The 11,742-nt window shown below is 50.8% G+C and overlaps 1 long non-coding RNA gene across 1 annotated transcript in view; it reads right to left on the bottom strand.

Moving 5' to 3' along the window:
* Positions 1-624: 624 nt before the first annotated feature.
* Positions 625-11,742, bottom strand: part of LOC141372581 (uncharacterized) — a 17,231-nt gene continuing 6,113 nt past the window's right edge. Inside the window, exons 2-5 of the long non-coding RNA XR_012377871.1 lie at positions 9,849-10,141; positions 8,233-8,630; positions 7,555-7,621; positions 625-2,553 (exon numbers count right to left, since the gene is read on the bottom strand). This is a non-coding gene — a long non-coding RNA (uncharacterized lncRNA). The remainder of the gene's footprint in view (positions 2,554-7,554; positions 7,622-8,232; positions 8,631-9,848; positions 10,142-11,742) is intronic.

The raw sequence follows: 11,742 nt of genomic DNA, 5'->3' as shown, positions 1-11,742 counted from the left end.
GGGGAGCAGTGTGTCCTGGTTAATTATTCAGCACAATTGGACAGCTGAGGGCTGTCTGTATTCTTACTTTCCGTGAATTGGAATATAATAAAGGAGAGCTCATTCATTCATTTAACAAGAGTGTATTGAGATCCATGCTACAGCTTGGCGGAATGTAATTAGCCGATTACACGGAACTAATGCTAGAGGGGAGGAGAGTTCCAGGCAGAGGGCGCGGCAAGTCCAATGTCTAGGTCACATGCTTGGCCTGTTCAGGGAAGAGCAGGTCGGCAGTTAGAGCTGGGGCACACAGGGAGAACAGAGGGGTGGGAGAGGAGGCCACGTCATGGACAGCTTTCCAGGCCACAGTGGGGGACTTGGGATTTTAGTCGAAATAGGATGAGCGGCTACTACAGAGCTGGAAGATCAAGTTGCTTCAAGTCTCATAGGGGCCTTAAAATGCCGTGGCCTCTTAGATGAACCCCTCCCCTTCTTAGCTCGGCAACCCCCCCCCCGCTCCTCCTCTGGACTCTCCTCCTACACACCCTACCCCCAGCTCCACACACCAGGGGTGAAATCCCTTTCTTTGCCCAGCAAACTCCTCCTGCTCCTTCAAGACCCAGCATATCCTTCACGGCCCCTCTCCAGGCTCCATGACTTCCCCAGCCCGTGAATTCCCCTCTTTGCCCCAGAGCATCTGGGACACACTCTCGGTATGCAGGGTCCATACTGTCTCTTTAAGGGATCCCCTGCGCCCCATGACTGGAGGCCCTAGAAGGAGGAACCAGGTGCTTGCCTGGGCCAGGACAAACAGGGGAGGTGCCGGAAGTTCTCAGTGGATGGATGACAGATGAACGAGTGAAGGAGTAGTTGGGGAGTTAGTCAGCCACTAACTGCCCGTCTGCCACCCCCCTCCCAGGGTGCAGGAGGGGACCTAAGCTTAGGCGGGGAGCCAGCTGCCTGGGTTTCCATCCAGCCTCCACCAAGGACTGCCTCGGGGACTCTGGGCAACTGCCATGCCTTGATTTTGTTCTGTATAAACTAGGGATGATAATAATGCCATCCCCTGACCTGTAGAGTCATTGAAAGGATTAAAGAAATGAACGCATAAAAATGCTTCGCACACAGTCATCATTCAGAAAGTGCTAGTATTATTAGGGCAGCTCTTGTTGCAAGGGAAGGGGCCAGCAGGTAGCAGAGAGAGGGACTCTTGGAGGGACGTGAACTCTGCTTCCTTCACAAGAGCCGTACAGAAAAAAAGAAAAAAGAGGCTCTGGAGGGAACCACATTTTCATTAACCTCCCGGTAATGCCAATGTAAAAACTGTTGTATTCCAAGACTCGCCCCTGACTTCTTGGGACCAATTACTAGCTCTAAGTGTTAACCTGTATTATTATTATTTTTAAAGATTTTCTTTATTTATTTGACAGAGAGAGACAGTGAGAGAGGGAACACAAGCAGGGGGAATGGGGGAGGGAGAAGCAGGCTTCCCACTGAGCAGGGAGCCCGATGCAGGGCTCGATCCCAAGATCCTGGGATCATAACCTGAGCCAAAGGCAGAAGCTTAACGACTGAGCCACCCAGGCTCCCCAACCTGTATTATCACTACTCCATAACAATAATAACAAGCAACATTTGTTGAGTACTTACCATGTGCTGGGCATCTGAAAGCTTTACCTGGAATACATCATTTAGTCTTTATAATAGCCTTTGGAGACAGGGACTGTCATAGTTTCTATTTTACTGGTGGGAAACTGAGGCATACAATATCGTATCCAAGATCACATAGCAGTACATGACCCAAGGCAGCCAGACACCAGGAAAGGGCACCTGACAGCTGAGGCTGACACAGTCCTGGCAGGGAATGACACCTCTGTTGGTGTCTTCATTCAGGGAGTCTCAAAGCACATGGGTGCGCACGCACACACACACACACCACCAACTGATGTCATCTCTCAGACCTCCAAAGCCTGCTCTACAACTGCAGGGGAAGTGTATTCTTCTCCTTCTCTTTCTCCAGAGGCCTAGGATGAGGCAAAGCTGAATTTTAAATTTCTAGCAACAACAGGGGCTCTGCACCTTGCCTTATCAGTCTCTGTTGAAGAGATCGGCGTGTTTTATTCTTGCACTGCCAATGGGCAAAGCCCAAAGGAGCAGAACAGAAGATATTTCTTCCTCATGCTCACTGAGAAGGGAACCCAGTGCTTGGTAGATTTCCTCATTATGGTTTTGGGGATGCACCATTTCTTTGCACTGCGAAGAGGGGAGATTGGGGATGCCTGTGTGGAGCCTTGATGTCTTTGCAGGTAGCTCCTATTAATGCCATAAACCCATAAACTCAGTGGGCAGGGCCGACCTGGCAGAAGGTGCGATGATGCAAGTCAGGGCGAGTCGTGGCTGGCAGAACCCGTTCAACATCTGTCTCCCTGACAGTTCCAACTGCTGGGCTCTCCAGGGCCTTTCTGGTTGGTTCTTAGAATCAAGGCCATTCCTGGGTACTTCTGTGCAGAAGGCCAACTTTGCCTCTGAAACTCCATCTTCATTCTTCATGCTCTATCAGTTAGGATTATTTGGCTGAAAGCAAGAGAGATCCAAAAGAACAGTGGCTTACATCAGACAACTGATTGCTTCTCTCTCATGTAAAAGCTGGGAAACCAGAAGTCCAGAGCCGGTGTGGTACTTGGCCAAGCCCCCAGGGACCCATGCTTTTTTCAGTTTATCCCTTAAATTTCTCAAGGGCAAGGATCATCCCCATAGCACAAGACCACAACTAGAGCTCCAGACATCACACTCATGTTACTGACGGGTAGATGGAGGAAAGCATAGAGAAAAAGGTGCTCATCAACCACCTTTTAAGGAAGGTTCCTAAAAAAGCCACGTGACAATTTCACTTAATCACGTGGCCACATGCTTCTGCCAAGCAGACTGGGAAACATTATCTTTATTTCGAATGGTCAGGGCCCAGCTAAAAATGGTGGAATCTATACTACAGAAGAAGGGGGAAATGGTTATAATTTCATGGGGCAATCTACCGATCTCAACCACACCTCCTCACCACCAAACTTCCCAACAGAAGCGAAACTAACATTTTATGTAATGTGCTAGGCATCATGGACTTTCCCATAAGCTAAGTCACTGGGTCAATGAAGAAAAGGTGTGGAGTGGTAGGTAAGTGTTGGATTTCTAATCCTGCCTTAGCCATTTACACATGGTGATAGCTTGGGCAAATAACTAAACCTTAGTGTTCTAACAGACAAAGTGGGTATTATGATACCTTTGTCATAGGGTCATCATGAGGATTGAACAAAAGGGCAGGTAAAGTTCTTGGCACACAGTGTGTGTCCCTGGCTTTGCCAAGCTTCTGAATTGTCTGAGCCTGAGATTCTTCACTGATAAAATAAAGATCTGCTTTATAAGGTGTAGAGGATTAAGTGAGATGAAAGATAGAAAGCATTGGCATCATGCTTAGCTCTTAAGAAAAAAATTGGGGGTAAGTTCAGCACGACATTGAAAGGGCACACCATCATTTTCTTCCTTTATTTCCATGTTTTGGAAACATTTTGTTCCCAGAAGTAATTCTCAATGATTGAAGAAACAATTGCTGAGTCCCTAATGGTGACCTGGAGGAGAGCAAGAAAGGGCTTCCGCCCTCCAGGTTCTCCCTGTCTGGTGTGTGTATGTGGCAGGGCGGGGGGTGTGAATTGTTGAGTTCACTATGGGAACACACAGTTGGCCAACCAACCCCAGGCAGATGTCCAGGGCAGCAGAAAGATGAGAGGAGTCAGGTGGAAAAAGGGGAGAGACTGAGGACCTTTCTAGACTGAAAGGTCCCTGAGAAATGGCACGGGGTTGGGGGTGGGGATTGGCACCGGGGGGAGCTGAGTGCAGCCAAAGCAGAGCTCTCGTGTTTTTACAGATGAGAGGTTAATTAACTTGTTCAAAGTCCCACGGGTAGTAAGAGGAAGAACTGGGCTTGGATAAAGTCCATTCATTTCCCCACACCACCTCTCCTCTCCTGGCTTTTTAAAAATGTGCCCTCGAGGGACCAAAGGTCTGCGCCAGTCATTTGCACTATGGTACTAATTCAAACCAGTCTATTGCTTCTCTTGGGGCGGTTTGAATTCTAGGCCTGTCCTTCTGCAATGAAATGAAAGGTGTTGACCTGCATTAAAGGAATCCCTGGCATCCTGGTGGTGCTGGAGGAGAGGGTGCTTCCCCCTGCCCCTAAAATCCCAGCACCCCCAGAGAGTCAGACCCAAGCTGCTTGGCAACCAGAAATCAGAGACAGGAGCAGGGAGACAGCATGTCTGTTCTATCACCCAGATGTCGGCTCCTCTTACAAGCCCGTTAGGTTTGATGAGGCAATGTTGGCCTCCGGGCCCAAAGATGGAGGTAACAGGATCCCTGACATATTCAGACTTATAAATTGGATGTGGTTTAATTGCCTGAGAAGTTATTTCAAGACGTGCCCTGGCCTTTGTGGAGCCTGAGATCGTGGGAGATACTGGAGGGGGTAGGGGAAAGCAAGCTAAACCCAATAGCTCTTATCATTCCACACTTTACATCGTTTGTTTATTAGTGGTGTATTAGTGAAGTCCCTGGTGCAGATGGCTGGGAAGAAACTCTGTGTTTCATTGCATCCAGCACTTAAGTAATTCATAATCAGATGCAGCCAAACTGCCTCTTTGCCTCTGGATGCCAACCTTGTTCAAAGAAGGCAGCTCCCCTCGTTTTGCAAACGAGCCCCGCTCATTGTCACCCCACCTGAACATGGAGCCCATCTCTGTCTCTCTGAGCTAGAAAGCACCCCTTCCTTCTCCCACCACTCAAAATCCTTGTAGCTCCAGCTCAGGTGCAACCACAGCCTTCCTTGCCCGTTCATTTCCCAGAGCAAGGGACAGTGGGGTCTCCGTCTGTCCAGCAGCCTTTTCCTCACCCCATTCATTTAACAGATGTTTATCAAGTACCTTGTTTTGTGCCGGGCAAAAAATGGGAATATGGCAATGAATCAAAGAGCCATGATCTGCTTTCATGGAGCTTAGTTCCAGGGGAAAAACTGTTCCCACTCTAGCCATGAGGAGGAACTGTCACTTTACATTAAGCTACTCATTTATTCAGTTGATGAATATTAATGAGCGCCTGCAATGTGTCAGGCACTGTCATTGGCACTGGGGCTGCAACAGGGAACAGAATAGACGAAGCCCTTGCTCCCTCCAAGTTTACATTCTAAAGTAGGTAGGCTAGACCATAAGCTAATAAATGTGTCAAGGAGTCAGAAATCCAGGGAACGAGATAAAGGGGAGGGCAGGGTGCATGGCACTAGTTTAGATACTGTGATCGGGGAAGCTTTCTATGATGCGGTGGCATTTGGGCAAAGAGCTAAAGGAAGCATAGGCCAGGTGGATGGGCGGTTATAACACTTGCACTCGGGGCTTCCGAGGGGCTAGTGCGAGTCCGGGTATGGACCCTCCCAGCCATTCCCTGAGAGAAGGAGGGCAGCCTCCATGACCCTGTCTGATGGATGAGGAAACTGGGTTTTGGAGAAATGATCTCACATGAAGGAAAGGAGTCCGCAGCCAGGCTGTCCAGCACGGACCCTGCATGTCCCTTTGTAGAATTGCTGCGTTGTCTCAGAGTGCCCTGGTCTCAACAGGTGGGCTCAGACTTCCTCCTTCCCGCTCACCACATCCCAAGAACAGTGCTGCCTCGTGTCCGGGGTGTGGGTCTCAGCTCTGCTCTTGGTAGCTGTGTGGGACTTTGGGCAAGTGGCTTAACCTCTCTGGCCATCTGTGTTCTCATCTGCACAGTGGAGATGGTCGAACCTACTTCACTGGGTCAAGGTGAGGCTCACAGGATGAACAGAGCCAACACACCGGAAATGGTATATTGCGTGTCCTTAGCAGTATACTGGTGGTGGTATGGGGGATATTGTGGGTTGAACTGTGTCCCCCAGAAAGATAAGTTGAAGTGTTAACTCCCAGTACTTGCAAATGTGATCTTATTTGATAACAGGGTCTTGTTTGTAATTAAGTTAAGATGAGGTCGTGTTCAATTCGAGTAGACCGTCACTCAGTATGATGGTATCCATAGAAGAAGACAAGTAACAGAGACGAACAGGGTGAACCCCATGTGACCATGAGGCAGAGACTGAAGAGATGTGTCTCCAAGCCAAGGAATACCATGGATTTCTGGCAGCAGAAGCTAGGAGGAAGGCATGGGACAGACTTTCCTCCAGAGCCTTTAGAGAGAGCATGGCCCTGTGGACACCTCGACGTTGGGCTTCTGGCCTCCAGACCTGAGAGAAAATACATTTCTCTTGTTTTAAGCCACCTGGTTGGTGGCACTTGGTGACGGCAGCTACAGGAAGCTGATGCCGGTAAAATGGTGAGTCTCTTGAAGAACTGCGTATCTCGATGGGAACGGGTGAGCTGTATCCCGGCACGTGTGTTTAGGGATCAGATCCTTAAAGATCTGCTGGTACGTGTGGCTTTGGAGCCAGATGATCGTGTCCTTTGGGGCCGGTTTGGAAGTGGAGAGAGAAACCTGGAGAAGGCTCTAGTTAAATAAAAACCAGAGCCCCGTCAACCTGTGGCTTGAGCCCACAGCTTCAAGGGTGGAATCTTGGGGTTCAGTCCGAGCACAGGGGCTGCCACAGACTTCCTGGCTCAGAGAAGGTGAGAGTCCGTGAGCTTTTCTGGACATCAGGCCAGAACTCATCAAGCTGTCTGTTTAAATACAGATGAAATCAGAAGCATGGGCCCTCACCAGCACTTACATAAAACCCAGATTGTCAAATTCGAGGGAGAAGGAGTCAGAACGGCCTGGCCGGAGTCTGGGCCAACATTCCAGAGGACTGATTCAAGACAAGGAACAGATTCTGGGGCCCCCCAGCCATCTCCAAGCTGTCTGTAAAAATATCAGCACGAGCTCGAATGAAATCGCCTGGGCAGATACGGTATCATATCCCCGTGGAGATTTGGAATTACAGCATCTTGGGGCTGGGAGGGACCTTAAGAGTCAGTCCGTCTGGTATGGCGGTTGGAAGCAAGGCCTTTGGAAGCAGCTGGACCTGGGTTCTAGTTCCGTCTCCTTGACTCTGAGAAGGGCCAGCTCCAAGCTCCACAACCTTGTTCTTCCCTCCTCGTCCTTCTCCGTGGAACAGGCACCAGCTCCTGGCATCCCGGGATCTACTGACCCTGCTACCACATTTAGCCAAGACCCGTCACAACGACGGAGAGAGTCGTAACTCTTGTGATGTGGATTGTTATTTAACTCAACCCACAGCAGAGCTGGGTTCCCCTCTATGAGGGGCTCTCCTGCCCGTTTCCAAATGTCTCCAGGCCATGCGTCTCTGAATATCTCTGTTAGAACATTCTTTGCCACAGTAAGATGGCTCCTTGTAAAGAAGTTTCCCTTTGCTGAGACACGCTCTGTTTACAGTCAAATGGTTCGGGGTATGGGGCCCCTGGGCCTGCACTCACACCTGCTTCCAATTTAGGAGCTTTATGCCTTTGAGCAAGTTACTTAGCCTGTCCGTTAACTAAGGGTCACAAAAGTTACATTACTTCACTTTACCTTTCAGTGCCTTGGCGTTCTCCTCTGGGAGATGATGATGGTGATGTCCCTGCCCCCTACAGTTGTCCTAGGATGGAAATGGAGAACATACACTTGGTTAGAAGATAGCCTGATGCACAGGAGGTGCTCAATACTAAGCTGTTACCGAAGTAACATCCATCCCGGGGCCTAAGTCTATTGTGTCCTTCCCCCAGTTTGTTTTCATCTGATACAAGGTCTCTCAATCGGTCCAGTGACCCATCACAACACCCATCCCAGCCTGGGCATCTGGGTGGGCTCTACAGCACGCAGCCTATGCACTTGCCAGGAGCCCACACCTGGTTTAATGCTCTGCAGACTCCATCTTGAAGTTCTTAACAAGTTTTGAACAAGGGGCCCCGCAGTTTCATTGTGCACTGGCCCGACCTAGCTGGTCCTGCCTGGGAAGTTGGCCCCACAGGCCCCTTACCTTCCTGCATAGACAGAGCTGGGCAGGGCCCTCAGCAGAGTCTGCTCCTCCCCCTGCCCCCCAGCCATTTCCCACTGCGTGCAACAGGACTGGTGAATTTGGGGTTTGGTTGTCCAGTGTACCCCCTCTATTCTTTCCTCATTCAGCACCCCCCGCCGCAACCCTTGCTCTCCACCCCCTCCTCCAACTTTCCCTGCATCTGCCGGGCCGCCAAGGTCAGAACCGCTTGCCTCTGTGCCAGATCAGGTGGCCCGGGCCCGTCAGGAGGCATACCCCTTCCTTCCGAGGCACCCCTCTCCTTTCCCCACCGTGATGGTGGAAGTAATCTACACTGGTCTGCTTGCTGGGGTGAAAATGGACACTGTCTTTGGCAGAGTGGGAATCGCAGCGGCCTTTATAAATTCACAAAGATGGTAGAGTAAGAATTCCAGGTTCTGAGCCCGGACGTGGGGTGTGAGACTCAGCAAAGTGCTCCAGACAGAGGGACGCCTGAGTGAAGGATTGGTGGGCATCGAGCTTTACATCCAATCATCAAGGAAATCAGGAAAGATCTATTCCTGGGCTTTCAACTGGAGAGCTGGCCCATCTGTCATGTCCCCAGGGTCAGGCATTGTCTCCCATCTCTTGTCTGTTAGAAGATCAGAAAACTGGGTTAGTGCCTGGCAAATGAAGTGACCACCAGGAATGTTTTGGTCCTGCTTACCACACAAGAAGATGTGCAGGGAAGCAAGTGGGTTGAGGGTGAAATAAGGCAGTGTGTGCTTTAAGCAGAAAAATAGCTAAGGGGTCTGAACTCACAGAAAACTCATATCCCACCAAATGGCTCCCCCTGGAAGAAAGACACCAGCTAGACAACAGGGTAAAAGCAGCCTGCGTCCCTAAAGCAGGGCTGCGGGTGGGAAGGAAACTCTTCGCTGGCTGTCCGAATGAGAAGTGCCGTCAGCAGCGGCTCTGCCTTAGGCCTGGGCCCTGGGGGATCCCTGAGGCTGGGGCTCAAGCTCCGTAAAGGGGGGACAAAAGGCCTGGTTCGTGCTGCTTAAATTCAAGGCCCCCAGGCTCCTGCAATCAGGCACAGAGCCCAAGCCACCTAAGAATGGCAGATGGGGTGCTGGGATACTTCTTCCCCTTTACCACTAGTGAACTGGGCTTTCAGCTGCTAGAAGAACCGCTCCCCAAGAGCACACCCTCCTCCTCTAATTACCCCCCCCAGGTTCCCCTGGTAACCAAAGACTCCTAAGGGGCTGAGGGGGACGGGGGTGGGTGGGTGGGGTCAGGCCCTGAGGGCATCTCTGAAGGGCAGTGCAGCTGGGAAGCCCAGGTGTCCCCATCCCTGGCTCCCGGGGCAGCTCCAACCCCTGCAGTCTGCCCCGTGAGTCAGAGAACCGGGAGGCCTGAAGAAGGTCCTTGGGGTTAGTGACGGCCTGCAAAGCTCCTGTGTCCACGCTTCTCCAGAGCCCAGACGCTTCACCAGTGTAGGCCCTAGAGACAGGAAGGCCAGGTGGTGGTGGGGGGTGGGAATGTTTACTCAGCCCCAAGACAAAGCGCCTGCAGAGCCAGAAAGGCGGCAGATGCTCTAACCACACCCAGGGATGTGAAACCAGGACTGGATCCTGAAGGAGGCGGGGGTGGGGGGGGATGGGGGGGTGGCACAGCCACATTCCCTGAGGTGGAGCCTTGGGCTGCGCTTTTCAGCTGCCAAACTCCGACTGGGGCTGGGGAATGCCATGGAGACCTGGTCCTGCAGGACGGAGGGGTGGGAGAGGAGAACCCCAACCCCTGCCAGGTGCTGGGATGGGGTAAGAAGAGACCAGGCTTGGCCATGGGGACACGGGGCTTGCGTCCTCACCTTGCCACCCACTCCCTGGCCAAGTGTGAGCATGTCACTTCCCCTCTCTGGGCCGGGTTCCTCATTTCTAACTCGGAGGCGCTGGAACAGTCTCCCAGGGGAGCTTCCAGCTCCAAGTTTTTGATGATAGGAGTTTACCGTGTCCTGAGCTGGCTTTGCAGAGAGCGTGTGGGGAACGAGGAAGTTGCAGAGAGCTGACTGGTGATTTCCCCGGAGGGTCTGGGGCCGGCGGGGAAGCTCCCACTGCCCAGGGCCCTCACGGCAGCCGAGGGCATAGGATTCGCTGAAATGCACTGGGAAGAAGATGAGCTCATTAGATTTCTCCGTGTACATCGGTGCCTTTCACAGCTGAGTGTCCTGGGGAGGGGAGGGTTGAGAAGGCAGCTCAGCAGGGCCCAAAGCCCCGTGTCTGAAGGCCGGGCTGACACTAAAATGCGGCTATAGAAGCATATTTAATGACACAGAAAAATGTTCAGTGATAAGGTGAAAAAAGCAGGATATGAAAACAGCATATGTAGGACAATCCTCTTACTATGGGGAAGAAATATTTCCCTCTAAATGCGCACGCGCACACACAGACACACAGACACACACAGACACACACACACAAGGAAAAGGTCCTAAAATGCAAGGAGTGATTATCTCAGTGCACTGGGACTCCCTGTGGCTTTTTCCCCCCTTTTCTTTTTTCTTTCTTTCTTTTTGTGCTCTGCTGTATTTTCCAAGCCTTTACACTATAAAGAATTTTTTTTCTTCACAGAAGGTTTGGGGAACTAACCCTATCAGATACATTGGCTTCGTTATACACAGGAAGTTCCTGCCCACAACTTGGCTGAGGGTCCTGGTCCTAGGTGGCCATATCTTAATTTCTACCAATCCATGGTGGCTTTAGAATTTCACCACTGGAGTGATTTAGCAGGACAATCTAATTGGGAAGTTGAAGTTACATGCAAAATCAATGGAGAAAAGATCAATTGTCCATATAAAAAACTATGGGAGGGACTAAACCTTCCAAAACTTCCTCCTCAGTGTCGGCCATTAAACCTTCCGGCACTTCCTGTCCCATCTCCCTGCCTCCGCATAGCTGATTGGACCGGCTATGATCAGCTGACCCCGCCACAGCCAATCTGTGCGTTGGCCAAGTCCCTATACAAAAAAATGAGCCAGCCCATCAGTGCCGTCCAAGGGATTTGAACTGAGAAATTAGAAAAGAGTGAGCCAGTTAGCAGTGGGAATAGTAGGTGAAAGGACTTGAGACATAGCACCGTGATAGGAAGGGCCATGAGGAGGGACAGACAGTGTGGATTATGAGAAAGAAGAAATAATTATTAAAATGAACAAGCAAAAGCCACGAGAGCAGAGCTGTGAGTCTTTTAAAAGGTTACAGAGATTAGAGGCAAGGAGAACCCAAATGGTAAGAAAAGAGCAGAAGTTCAAGAGACTGAAGTTGCCATGTTTCTTCTTGGTTTGGGTTTTCTGAGGAGCAGCCTCTGAGACAAGGATCTGAGTGCAAATTTGCACTCAAAATATTGGGGCAGTGGTCCCAGGAAACTGCAGAGGAGGAGTAGGAAGGGATATGGGCAAGGAAAGGGATATGGACAGCCAAAAAATGGTGCATTATCAAGCCTGCCACTGAAATAGGCGACAAGCTCTTATTCCAGGGGGGAATCTGAATATGAACACCTAGGTTAGCCCCAGCCAAGAGATAAGGGGGTTGGAGCATCTATACAGCAACTCCTGGAAATCACTGGTGGAGGGCTGTGCCCATAGAGTTTGATTCCCTCTGACCTGCTGCTTGTAGGAAGAGCTGCCTTCCAGGCATCTGGATGGCTCAGTTGGTTAAGCATCCAACTCTTGGTTCTTGGCTCATGTCGTGATTTCACAAGTCCTGAGA

Source organism: Callorhinus ursinus, unplaced genomic scaffold (assembly GCF_003265705.2).
Source record: "Callorhinus ursinus isolate GAN/ISIS: 27379988/994484 unplaced genomic scaffold, GSC_fseal_2.0 scaffold4, whole genome shotgun sequence".
Taxonomy (NCBI): domain Eukaryota; kingdom Metazoa; phylum Chordata; class Mammalia; order Carnivora; family Otariidae; genus Callorhinus; species Callorhinus ursinus.
This window is presented reverse-complemented; position numbering and strand designations above follow the sequence as displayed.